Below are 14,780 nucleotides of genomic sequence, written 5' to 3'. Positions count from 1 at the left end.
CGCTGCGTGGGAGGCAACCCACATTTATTTTTCGCATCCGTCTTATTATTTTATTTTAATTCTTTATTTGTTAATCTTAATTTTCTTTGTTCAAGAATTAATTTGAATCTTTTTTATTTTTGCAGGTAATTAAAAAAAATCCGAAAGCTACTGGACAGAGGGAGTCGCGCATATGCGCGATTTATTTTTGTGCACATGCGCGATACACATAGAGACGTTGGCACATAAGCGCAACTCAAAGCGCGCACATGCGCGCCCATGGCAGTAAACTCGGCGCACATGCGCTACTCAAGGCGCGCATGTGCGCGAGATCCAGAGGCAGAAAATTTGAGGCAGTGAGTTACACGCATATGCGCCGCTCCAAGGCGCGCATATGCGCGCGACCTAAGTTAAGAAAAAAAGGGCTTCGTGAACCATTTCTCTCAGACAACACAGCCGCGCCCCATCTTTCTGAAACACCACACAGCCGCCACTTCTCTTAAACGCCACACCACCGTCGTCGCTCAATAGAAACGACCGCCGCCTTCAAGCACCGCCACAAGTTCCGACACACTCCTAATTCCGGTCATCTCCGGGTTCAAGTAAGGGGTTTTCTCCAGATTGTGTTAAAATATTCGGATTTGTTAGAAATTGGTTCAAGAAACTTGAGGAACCTTTGATATAGTGAACCGGGTGTTTCAATTTGTCTAAATTAGTTTGTGATTACTGGGTCTGCACGTTGCATTGCTTACTGGATTAATTGGTGTGGTGAAAATATTAGCGTTCAAATTTGGGGTCCGATTAGCTTTGATTTTGGCTTGTCTGTTGGTTGAGTTTAAAATGTTGTGTAAGCATTGTTAATTGAAATGACACCGAAGAAGAAATCAAAGAAGGGTGCTTCGTCTTCCGCAAGTTTTGATTCGCACCGATTTTGGAATGAGGAAGCCCAGCAAATATATGATAGTTCAATGACACGGCCCATAATAACGGGGGTTCAATCTGTCCATTCCACGTGGTGTGATCATAGAGGAACTGGAACGTAGAGGATGGGTTGAATTCGCTCAACACACGTCGGACGCTGTTATCTCGATTGTGCGAGAATTCTACGCCAACCTCCGGATTCGGCACGACGAGTCCAAAGTATTGGTCCGAGGTAAATTGGTGTCGTTCGACTCTCAAACGATCAACATGCTATACCAAATGCCCAGCTTCGACCAAGAAGAATATAGTGAATTCCTCGAAGCAGGTGTTGATTACACAGAGGTCATCCGGACCATATGCCAAGCATGCACCATCTTGAAAATGAGCTCAAGCGGGCCTAATTCTTTAAAAAAAAGCGACATGGGCCCTAATGCAAGCGCCTAGACATCTTTTGTACTGGCCCGAATTCTCCCATCCTCTCACTACTACGATGTCACCAAAGGCAAAGCCGCATTGATCTATGCCATACAGATCGGCAAATCAGTTGACGTGGGGCGAATCATTTATGGCTCGATTATGAGAGCCGGCGCAGGGTTAGCCACGGTTGCTCTTCCTTGTCCCCACACTGTTACCGAGCTATGCCGCTAGGCCGGCATCTCATGGGTCCCCGATGAACCAGTGCTCAAGCCAAAGGCCCCCATTGTTGCATTCTTTGGAGCCGCATCCTATGTTCCCCATGAGTTCCCGGACGAAGAGGATCTCCCAAAACAACAACTACCAGCACCACCACTTGCAGCAGCCAGAGAGCGCAGGGGAAACAGATTGAGGCGACTAGAAAATGAGATGCAGGATCAGAGGCAGTTACTCGTCGAGCAGCGCCAGGTGCTGGATTCGCTTCAGTACCGCACCGACCACTTCATGGGGTACATGATGGACTTCACCTCCGTGCTTGCTCAGCGGTTCCCACCTGTAGGTCCAGAGGATCCCATGTTTCCCCAGCCACCTGTATGACCACCACAGTATCCAGCACCTCCTCCACAGGCCCCACCCCAGCACATGGACGAAGATGTTGATGATGATGACGGAGAGCACTGACGCTCGTCGTGGGAGGTATGATTGTCCCGTTCTTTCTTGTTTATACATTGAGGACAATGCATATTTTAAGTTTGGGGGGGTGATTTGATTTGTTTTGATGATTTAATTTTGATGCTTTAGTGTTTTAATTTTGATGTTTATTTTATAAAAAAAATAGTTAATTTAGTCTTTTTGTCCATTTTTTAGTCGTTAATTTTTTGTTTAGAGTTGTGGAATTAATGTAATAACCAAACAATGATGAGAGTTGACCTGAAACACATGTTGTCCCATGATTACGAATCCGAATGCATGCTATCTTTACTTAACCGTTTACACATTAATTCACGAGTGCTATGTTTGTTGATACATCCGATGTCAAGAGTGTGTCCATGTAATTTGTGAATTGGAATGTATGGATGGACTCCAAAACCTGCATGTTGATTACTTGTTGTTGAGTTACATGTTCACTAACACAAAAATGATTCAGGCAGTCTTTGATTTATGTTGGGCCTGTTTTTCCTTCAATAATTTGTCAATTGTTAGCCCTTTGAGCATGAATGAGAATGAGATGTGGTATTTGTTCTGTTAAAATACCCGAAAACATGATCTGTCTGTGTTTGTTGATTGTAAATTGAAAGTAGTCTAGAACTTGGTTTGGCACTCTTCGAGGCGAAATACGGGTATTGTGTGACTTAGAGATGATTTAGGCGATTTTTGGAACGTTTGAGCCTTTCAAGCCTACCCCTAACATCATATGATACCCTAGTGTCCCATGTTTGAGCTTAATGAAAATCGGATGGAGTGTGCCAAGGTACACAAAAGCCCCCATTCATATCAACTACCAACTTTTGAGCATATACACTAGTACCTACCGAAAACTGAGAGAAAACGAACCTGTGTATCACTACAAAAGTTCTTCTCTCTTGTGTGCATATAAGAATATCATCGAAAAGAAAGAGGAAAAAGATGAAAAGAAAGAATTGAATTTCTATGAAAAGAAAAAAAAAAAGGAGATGTTGAAAAATAAAAGGAGAAGGAAAAAGTTGAATAAAGAGTATGACATGTGATGTGAAAAAAGAGGACAAAATGGTGAATATGTTGTGGCAAGACAAGTGGAAGTGAAACAAAAGGAAGAAGGAGACTCATGTTGAAAAATAAATTGGTTTGTTTCTCTCACTTTTGATTCTCTACCTTCATTTGTAGCCATAGCCTAACGTTATAAGATTAAAAGACCTATTGACCGAGTCACACGTACCCAATATACTAGTGGAGAAGAGTTGCCAAAGTTAAGCCTATGGACGCTTGAAAAATGCCGTCGATAGAAATAAAATTCGATTGTGTATATGTGCGCATCTCATGATATTGAACTTTGTGTGGTTAATTATTTTCTTCAGATTGTCATTTTTTTTAGCCAAACATTACCGTATATGTCCTGTTGATTTGTGAAGGTAAATGTGTGTATCAATGGTTTTGCTAATTACATGTGTGTCGAGGAGTCCAGAAGTTTATGAGATAAGAAGTTGTGAACTTAACTTGGCATTTGGATCGGGTAAACAAGAATAGCAAAACACACACGCACTTGAACTGTGAGTAATGTGGCATTTGTTCGATTCAATATCATGGAAACTGTAATCTCTGAGGCTAGTAGTTATCTTTTTATTCAACAATTCTTGTTCGTTCAGTTAATTTCTTTAGGATGTGTTTAGTCTAGTCTAGTTAATGTTTTATTTATTTTAGTTTGCTCAGGACTAGCAAAAGTTTATGTTTGGGGGGATTTGATAAGTGCATTTTTTGGACTTAAATTATCCTTATAATTCAGATAGATTGTTGGTTTTCTTGGGCAGAATTATGTGTTTTTTTGTTATATTTGGTGTGATTGCAGGAATTTAGGTGCGGCTATGACATGGGCGTGAAAACAAACTAAAATGGCGCTTAGGAGAAGAAGTGTGAGCAAACCAAACTCCAAATACACTGAGGCTCGCGCATATGCGCGAGTAAGAGTTGCGCAAATGCACGAGAGATGCACCGAAGCAAGGGAAAATACAGTGAGACCCGCGAATATGCGCTACTCATGGCACGCATATGCGCGAGAGACGTGAGACGAGGCCAGAGAGCAGCGCACATATGCGCCGGACTTGTGCGCGCATATTCGCGCAAGAAGAAGGCAACTCACAGAAGGACCCGCGCATATGCGCGCGGCGCGATCTCTCAGATTTAAATAGGTTTCGGCGTGGGTTTTGAGGGGAGTTCCAAAAATTCTACAAGCAGCCGACATATCAGAGAGAAAAGGAGCGAAAAAGTCAAAAGATACGGACGACGGAACGCGAAGAATGGAGACTGAAGATGCTAAATCCGGACACGGAGACACACTTTTATCACTCTTCAACAAATTTCTAGTTGTGATATAGATTTGAGCATGAACTAATTTTATTTTCTAGAGATTGACGTAGTCGTGGTCGAACCTATGTTATTGACGTTTTGAATTTTCATTGATTTAATTCATCGTGTTTATTTGTGATTTCTTGTCTTTAATGCTGTTGGATTACTGGCCATAATTCGACTGATCTAATAATTGAGATCTAACACTCGAGAGAGGTGATCGAAATTAAGACGGGAGAAATCGCATCGTCAGATGTTTATAACGTGCAAAAGACGTATAACTTTGGCGAATCCATAAGAGAACTTTGGTTGCATTTATTACGTGTTACATGATTTTGAATAGACATATTAAAATCGGTAATAGGTTATACAGTTCTATTTATCACTTGAAAAAGGGAATAGAAAATATTGTGAGTTCTTGATTAATAAATATGGTGTAAATTAATGATATGTTAGACGAATTTAATTTAGCATAGGAGAGACTCGACGAAATCATATCTCTAGATTGCTTTACTCATTGAATTTCTAATGCATGCTAGAATTACAGGAATTGTTATTTTCTTTGAATTGATTATAAACCAACCATTTGATTTGTCTAAATAAAGTTGAGCTATGTCAATTATGATAATTAATATACAATTTTAAATAATTACTCTTCGTGAAATCGATATCTATACTCAAACCAGTACTAAAACTTGACACCGTACACTTGCGGTAGGAATTCTCTCTCGGAGCAGGTAGATGTACAACAATCGCAGACAGAGAAAGCTGAAAGTGCCCTGGCCCAGGCTGAATACAATAAAGGAAAATGGCAAGCCTCCTTCCTTCAATCTCGTGAGTTTAAGAAAGCCGTAGAAGACCGGGCATATCCCTTTTTCCAAACCGGTTTTGAAAAGTGACGGGAACAATTTTTAGAGTCCTGGCTTTTACCTGAGGATAGGGGAGACTTCCCGGATTTCAGACGTGCTATAGCATCCCTTCCCAAGGAGGGGGACGAAGAGAAGAAGGAGGCTCAAGAAGAACAGCAAGAGTCCGAGCCCGTAGATATAGACTAGGATTGTATTTTCTTTTATTTCTTTCCTGTAATTAATGCCTTCGGGCTTTTATTAATGAAAAATTTCTCGTTCCTTCCATTGTTTCTTTATAATAATAGCATGGTAAGTCTTCAAGAAAACCGGGCAATATAATTGCGTCTATGCAAATAACAAGAAAATTTTCTAAGTGTTGAGAAATGATCGGGACTTTTTAATAAATAATCGAGATTATGAACCATGTATTAATAATAAATGCCCAAAGTGTAAATCCTTCCAAGTCCCGATGCAGCCTTATTTTGCAAGAACAACAAGGGTGTAGTGCCCTGGGCTTTTAAAGAACCAAGGTGCGGAGCCTTGGTCCGAGGACCGTGTCCCGGGACTTGAAAATGGTCGAGGTCTGGTGCCCCGAGCCAGGGTGTAGTACCCTGGGATTCTAAAGAACCAAGGTACGGAGCCTTGGGCCGGGGACCATGTCTCGGGACTTGTGAATGGTCGAGGTGTGGTTCCCCGAGACAGGGTGTAGTGCCTTGGGCTTTTAAGAACCAATGTGCGGAGCCTTGGGCCGGGGAGCATGTCCTGAGACTTGAGAATGGTCGAGGTGTGGTTCCCCAAGCTAGGGTGTAATGCCCTGGGCTTTTAAGAACCAAGGTATGGAGTCTTGGGTCGGGGAGCATGTCCCGAGAATATGGAATGGTCGAGGTGTGTTTCCCGGAGCCCGGGTATAGTGCCCTGGGCTTTTAAGAACCAAGGTACAGAGCCTTGGGCCGAGGAGCATGTCCCGAGACTTGGGAATGGTCGAGTGTGGTGCCCCGAGCTTTTTAAATAACAGAGGCTTTGTACCTCCCGGGCTAAGATACAAGAAACAATATGTAACTCTTTTCTATGACAAAATAGATATTTCATTATATCTTCCACCAAACAATTACATCTGTTAAGCATATACTTCTTTAAATTAGATACATTCCAAGGCCTTTTAAGAGAATATCCTTGAGCATCTTCTAAATTAAAAGACCATGAGCTGACTCTCCGAGTGATTTTATAAGGTCCTTCCCACCAAGCTTTCAGCTTCCCAACATCCCCAGCAGGGTTGACTTTCTTCATGACTAGATCCCCTACTTGGAAGTCTCGGATCCGGACCTTCTTGTTATATGATTTCATAACCCGGCTACGGTATGATTCCATTCGAAAGAATGCTTGGTCTCTCTTTTCTTCTATTAAGTCCAATACCATGGCTCGGCTTTGATCATTGTCATCCGGGTAAGATTCTACCCGAGAAGAAGTTTGCCCGATCTCAACTGGAAGGACTGCTTCAGAACCATATACTAAGTTGAAAGGAGTTTCTTGAGTAGGTGCTTGGGGAGTGGTTCTGTATGCCCAGAGAACACTGGTCAATTCCTCCACTTAGTCTTTTCCTTTGCCTTGTAGACTAGTTTTCAGTGCTTGTACAATAATTCTATTTACGACTTCTGTCTGGCTATTAGCCTGTGGGTAGGCAACAGAGGTGAAAGACTGAGTAATTTTCATTTCCCGGCACCAGGACGTAATTTCTTTGCCCTGAAACTGTCTTCCATTATCTGAGATCAGTCTTCTAGGCACTCCAAACCGACACACAATGTTCTTCCACAGAAATTTCAAAACTTCCTGCTCAGTGATTTTAGCCAAGTGTTCAGCCTCTACCCATTTGGAAAAATAATCAACACCTACTAGCAAGAATTTCTTCTGAACCCGGGCAATTGGGAAAGGACCCACAATGTCCATGCCCCACTGATCAAAGGGGCATGATGCCCAAATAAGCTTCATGAGAGTAGCCGGGCTATGGTGAAAATTTGAATGATGTTGACAGCCCTCGCAAGTCTGGACCACTTGAGCAGAATCTTTGCTAAGAGTTGGCCACAAGAACCCGGCAAGCATTGTCCTCAGGGCCAAAGATATTCCTCTGAGGTGCTCCGCACAACACCCTTCATGAATTTCTGGGAGGACAAAATTCACTTTTCCCTCAAATAAGCATTTTAATAGAGGCCCCTGGAATGATCTCCTGCACAAGATTTTATTTAAAAGAACAAACCTGGGAGCTTTTCTCTTAATCTTCTGGGCTCGGACTTTGTCATCAGGTAATTCATTACTGATAATGAATTTGATCAGTGGTGTCATCCAGGAGTCCTCGGGCACTAGTAATATTTCTTCCTCGGTGGAAAATACTAACCGAGAAACATGCAAGACTTCCTGGGTACCGACTTCTGACAAAGAAGCAGCTATTTTTGCCAGAGCATCAGCCTCTCCATTCTCCACCCGGGGTATTTGTTCAATACTCCAATCCACAAAGGTTTCTGCTTGGGCTTGAATGAGCTGTAGATATTTGTGAAATGGATCGATTCTAGGTGATCGAAAACGCAACGGAAGCAACAAAAATTTTTGAAAATCACATGAAAATTTCGGCCACCTAGTACTAGGTGTAGCATATACAAAATCTCAACTTTGTCATACATAGGGTGTTGAGAAATAGTTACCTATCAACCTCTTGAGGTTGATGATGGCTCCAACTAAGATGTAAACACCTTAGCTCTTCAATGGCAAGACAATCTTCAAGCTTCCCTTTGAGCCCACCTTGCTCAAATATTAAGCCCACCACCAACAAGCTAGAACCACTCTAATTTTGCACTAGAAAAATTAGAGCATTTTTCTTTGAGAAGTGTTTTCTTTCCTCAACAATTGAAGAAGGAAAAATGAGAGAAAACTTAGAGAATTATTCTTGCAAATTTCGGCCATATCAAGTCTTGAATGGGGGGAGGGAGACTAGCCTTGGTAGTGTAAAAGGTTGTTGTTGGCATGTGTGACACATGTCTTGAATATTGAGAAAGTTGTCTCCAACTCTTCACCTCCCATGCATGCAAGTTTTATTTGATTTTTAACAATTAAAAATCCATGGACTTATTTTAATCATCTCAAACATATTTGAGACTAATTAAACATTACTTGAATTCACTCAAGTTACTAGTTGAATAATTATTTCAATATTGGGCTCTACAAGACCCAATATGATTTAATTAATTCAATACTTGAATTAATTTAATTATTTGAACTCTACTAGGCCCACTAGTGTTTAATTAATTCAACACTTGAATTAATTTAATTTAGTCCATAATAATGTTTATGAAAATCACAATTTTCAAATACATTATTTATTTGGCCAACTTTTAATCTAGGAACACTTCCACAAATTAAAAGTCACATTTCTCTCATAGAAGTCATACTTCTATTTTATTTATGCTTATAAACTCATTTACAAGCTGTTCAACACATTGAACAATTTTACTTCTCAACGGGATCTAGAAAGCTAGTACTTGTGTGGCCCTCAATGGTTCATTGATACAACTAGCCGTGGGTTCACATCTCCATGTGATTCGGACTAAACATGTCCTTATATGAGCATACCCCAATTGCTCCATTCTTACTTATCAACACCTTGATAACAAGAACGTCAGAACTCAAGTCTGATAGTACCCAACCAATCATGTTAAACGCCTAGCAGCATCGCTTACATGATTCCCTAGGTATCAAATGATAGTGCCTGCAAGAACCATTCTATTATGGTTAGCGTACAGTACGGTCCCTTCAACTCATATATCCCGAACGATTCGACAACCATTGGTTTATCGAGAGTTGTCAATGAATCGATACTATGTGTCATGTCGTAGTTGCATCGATGGTGTAATCTATGAAACCCCTTTCATAATTACCACCATATTCTGATCAGAGATTTCAACCTACATACACATGAGAACAAATAGGATATCCATACCCGAAGGTAAGCGGTGAATCCCCGACTACAATGCATCGACTACTATATGTTTCCACAGAACACCCAAGCTTGCCACCTGATGACTCCATGAGAGTCGGTAAACAAGTCAAAGTGTAATTCTAGCATATAGAGTCTCAATGTTGTCCCGGGTCATAAGGACTAATGGTGTACAACCATAAACTAGGACGTTTCCACTCGATAAGTGAGAACCACTTGGAAAGTCCTTTATGGAGGGTTGTTCAGTGCATTCTATCAGGAGCACCTATCTGAATGCTCGGACATCACAATGCCCCCTACCAAGGAAACATGGTACTCACATCGCAGATACTAGTCTCTAACTCGAGCGGCCTATATCCTTCTTAGTGGCGGCTGAATCGACTAGGAACTGTTTAGAATATACAGTATTTCAAATATGAGTTTCATGATACTCATCATATGAGCATCTCATATTCTTTCTACTATTTGTGTATTCAAGGACTTTATCTATGAAACTAGCATGGGTATACAGATAAAGAAGTGCCAAAATAATAATTTCAAATATTATTAAAATAAAGATCGTTTACACATAGAGTTTCATTGTGAACACTCGGGCAACACTTGGCTCGACGAGCACCTACTCTAACAATCTCCCACTTGCACTAGAGCCAACTACCCATATGCTTCAAACCCATTGATTCGCGATGCTTCTCGAACAATGGTCTAGATAAAGGCTTAGTTAGCGGATAAGCAACATTATCTGCGGAGTCGACTTTGTCAATCATGACATCTCCTCTTTCCACGATCTCTCTGAGGATATGGTACTTTCTCAATACGTGTTTGGACTTCTGATGAGACCTCGGCTCCTTTGCTTGAGCAATGGCTCCCGTGTTGTCACAAAACACCGGGACAGGAGCAACTCCATTAGGAATGACACCCAACTCTTGGACGAAATTCATTATCCAAACAGCCTCCTTTGCTGCAGCTGATGCAGCAATGTATTCTGCCTCAGTGGTGGAATCCGCTGTACTGTCTTGCTTGGAACTCTTCCAAGAGACATCAGCACCATTGAGCATGAATATGAATCCAGAGGTTGACTTTGAGTCATCAATATCGCTTTGGAAGCCAGAGTCGGTATAGCCTTCCAATTTTAGATCTCCACCCCCATAGACCAAGAAATATTTATCGGTCCTCCTCAAATACTTGAGGATGTCTTTCACAGCTTTCCAATGTGGAAGACCAGGGTTCGATTGATATCTACTCACTACACTTAGTGCGAAAGCCACGTCAGGCCGTGTAGATATCATCCCATACATGATGCTACCAATTGCAGATACATATGGAATGCGTGTCATCGCCGCTATCTCTGCATCAGTCTTGGGAGACATAGACTTGGATAGGGACACGCCATGACACATTGGTATAAGTCCTCTCTTGGACTCATCCATCGAGAACCGCTTCAGGATGGTATCAATGTATGTGAACTGGGTGAGACCAAGCAATCTCTTTGATCTATCTCTATAGATCTGTATTCCCAATACAAAAGATGCTTCACCCAAGTCTTGCATCGAGAACTTACTTGCCAACCATATCTTAGTTGATTGCAACATTTCTACATCATTCCCAATGAGAAGAATGTCATCAACATACAGCACCAGGAATGTCACAGCACTCCCACTGACCTTCTTATACACACAGGGTTCCTCAGGATTCTTAGCAAAACCAAACTCTTTGATCGTACCGTCGAATATGAGGTTCCAACTCCTAGATGCCTGTTTTAGATCATAAATAGATCTTTGAAGTTTGCATACCATATGCTCTCTTCCAATAGATGTAAACCCTTCGGGTTGAGACATGTAAATCTCTTCCTTAATATCCCCATTAAGAAAGGCTGTTTTGACATCCATCTGTCATATCTCATAGTCATACCATGCAGCTATTGTTAGAGTAGGTGCACGTCGAGCCAAGTGTTGGCCGACTGTTCACGATGAAACTCTTTGTATAAACGATCTTTATTTTAATAATATTTGAATTTATTAATTTGGCGCATCTTTATCTTTATACCCATGCTAGTTGCATAGATAAAGTCCTTGAATATACAAATAGTAGAAAGAATATGAGATGCTCATATGATGAGTATCATGAAACTCATATTTGGAATACTGTATATTCTAAACCGTTCCTAGTCGATTCAGCCGCCACTAAGAAGGATAAAGGCCGCTCGAGTTAGAGACTAGTATCTGCGATGTGAGTACTATGTTTCATTGGTAGGGGATATTGTGATATCCGAGCATGCAGATAGGTGCTCCTGGTAGAGTGCACTGAACAACCCTCTATAAAGGACTTTCCAAGTGGTTCTCACTTATCGAGTGGAAAAGTCCTAGTTTATGGTTGTACACCATTAGTCCTTATGACCCGGGACAACATTGAGACTCTATGTGCTAGCGTTTCACTTTGACTTGTTTACCGACTCTTATGGGGTCATCAGGTGGCAAGATTGGGTGTTACGGCGAAACATATAGGAGTCGATGCATTGTAGCCGGGGATTCACCGCTTACCTACGGGTATGGATATCCTATGTGTTTTTCATGTATGTGTGGGTTGAAATCTCTGATCAGAGTATGGTGGTAATTATGAAAGGGGTTTCATAGATTACACCATCGATGCAACCACAACATGACACATAGTATCGATTCATTGACAACTCTCGATAAACCAATAGTTGTCGAATCGGTCGGGATATATGAGTTGAAGGGACCGTACTGTACGCTAACCATAATTGAATGGTTCTTGCAGGCACTATCATGTGATACCTAGGGAATCACGTAAGCGATGCTGCTAGGCGTTTAACGTGATTGGTTGGGTACTATCAGACTTGAGTTCTGACGTTCTTACTATCAAGGAGTTGATAAGTAAGAATGGAGCAATTGGGGTATGCTCGAATAAGGACATGTTTAGTCCGAATCACATAGAGATGTGAACCCACGGCTAGTTGTATCAATGAACCATTGAGGGCCACACAAGTATTAGCTTTGTAAATCCCGATGAGAAGTAAAATAGTTCAATGTGTTGAACGGCTTATAAATGTGTTTATAAGCGTAAAGAAAAATAGAAGTATGACTTCTATGAGAGAAATATAAATTTTAATTTATGGAAGTGTTCCTAGATTAAAATTTGGCCAAGTAAATAATGTAGTTGAAAATTGTGATTTTCATAAACATTATTGAGGACTAAATTAAATTAATTCAAGTGTTGAATTAATTAAACACTAGTGGACCTAGTAGAGTCTAAATAATTAAATAATTCAAGTGTTGAATTAATTAAATTATATTGAGTCTTGTAGAGCTCAATTAAAATAATTATTTAACTAGTGGGACTTGAATAAATTCAAGTAGTATTTAATTAATCTCAAATGTGTTTGAGATAATTAAAAATTTAGTCCATGGTTTTTTTTAATGTGTTAGAAACCATATAATATATGTGAGACATGCTAGGGTTTGCATGCTTGGGAGGTGAAGAGGTGTTGATTACTTTTTATTAAAATATTCAAAAAGGATGCAACTTTTGAGAGACAACTTTTTCAACAACCAAGGCTAGTCTCCCACACTCTCCCAACACCTCACTTGGCCGAATTCTTGAGGGTATTTCTCTCCCATTTTTCTTCCATTTTTGTTCTTCATTTTCTTGGAGAATAAAATCTTCTCTTTGAAAAATCCTTAAGTTTTTCTAGTGCAAAACTTGAGGGGGTTTGCCTTGCTAGTGGTGGGCCTTATTTCTTGAAGGAAAGAAGGAGGAGCTTGTAGATTTGCCTATCAAAGAAGAGCTTTGTTGTTTACAACAAAGTTGGTGCCATTCATCAACCTTGAGAGGTTGATAGGTAAATCTCAAAACATCCTATGTTTGATGTTGTTTTGTAAATATTGTGCAAAAACCATGGTGGCCGAAATTTCTAGCTTAAAATGTTAAATTTTTTACTTCCGTTGCGCTTCCGGCCACCGTAACCGATCCGCTTTCAAGTGGTATCCGAGCTAAGGTTACGGTTTTTGTGTTATATTTACGTAATATTGTATTGAGATCGATTTCTAACCGCTTGAGAAATATTTTTGCAAGGAAATTCAAAGGGCCGAAAATTTGAAGAAACAAAAAAAAAAAATATTTTTCGGGCAGCCGAGGGGCTGCCCGAGGGGGCTGCCCGAAATACTACTTTTTAAAATAAAAGAAAAAAATTTTTTGTGTGTTGCCGGAATCCGGTGACGGAGCTCCGGCGACGGCGATGACGGCTAGGGTTTCCAAAAGTGTTTTGGAGAATCTTAGTGTCATGGGCCTTGAGATGTTGGGCCATTGGATGGACAACATAATTTGTGAAATTTAAATGGGCCAAAATATTTTTGGGTGAAAAATGAGTTTTGGGCCCTTAAGTTTAAATTTACTATTGTTGCACATATTTTCTCATAAAATAAATAATTGAAGTAGGACTTTAATTATTTATAGTAAATTGTGATTTACAAGAAATTCGATTATAAATAAATTAATTTGAAAGTAGACAAAGGAGTTTGTATACTTTGTTAATTTAATTTATAATTGTGGCGGTTAGTGATTGGATCAAGATATATAATATTGGATCAATTAATTATAGTGGTAATTAATTGATGGTGTATGATATGTGATATTATGCATGAAGGATGATCAAAAGCCCAAGCCCAATTTGCTAGGTGTATGCTAGGATATTTGTGTTGTATGATTGTAATAATTATCAATTTAAAGTGGGCTTGGTTTATGGCCCGTTCCCACTCCATGAGATGTATCCCTATGTGCCATGGATATTTAATTGTAAATATTAGAATAGTGGAAGATCAAGATTGGAAGATGGTGGCCTTGGTGATTATGAAGATCGAAGACATGTAATATTGGATGCTAATGTAATAATTTAGTTGCATTGCATCCCTTGCATTTACCCTAGGATTGGACCTAGGCCCGTGTTTAGCTCACACGGGCCATTAGTATTGGGGCAATTGATCATCCTTGTACTGTTTTCTATTTATAATATATGCATGATATGTTATAAATAATGAGTATGTGCGTTATTATTATTATAATAACAAAGTTGCATGAATCCGGCAAACATACGATCAAACATGGCGAGCTTTTAAAATAAAATTAATGATGAGACATTTCAAAATTAAAAAACCCTCATTTTGAATAAGATTCAAAATTAATATCAAGTCCGAAAAGTGGAATTATAAATTTGGTAATAATTTCCTTGTCTTCCATCGACAATGGGTGCATGATGAACGCTACCCGTACTCGGGGCTCGGCTCATTTTATTGGGGGGGCCCTTAGTGCCGGAAAGCTGTGACATTCATTGACATGGTGATGTGAACTACGTGGAACTCCCATGACTTCGGGTCAGATAATTGAGGGAACTCATGGCGACCATCCATTAAGGTTCAACATCGATGGGTAAGGCTTGACACGTAAAGATGAACGACGTCTATAATGGGTCCTAATCAAACGTGAGACAAAAGTTTCCGAGAAGGGTTGCATTGTGATGCAATTGGGAAACTACCTTTTAGGAATTGTGATTGGCTGTATAATCGGGATCATAATTCGCTAATTGG

The sequence above is a fragment of the Primulina eburnea genome, chromosome 11 (assembly GCF_022965805.1).
Source record: "Primulina eburnea isolate SZY01 chromosome 11, ASM2296580v1, whole genome shotgun sequence".
Classification (NCBI taxonomy): Eukaryota; Viridiplantae; Streptophyta; class Magnoliopsida; order Lamiales; family Gesneriaceae; genus Primulina; species Primulina eburnea.
Note: the sequence above shows the minus strand (reverse complement) of the source record.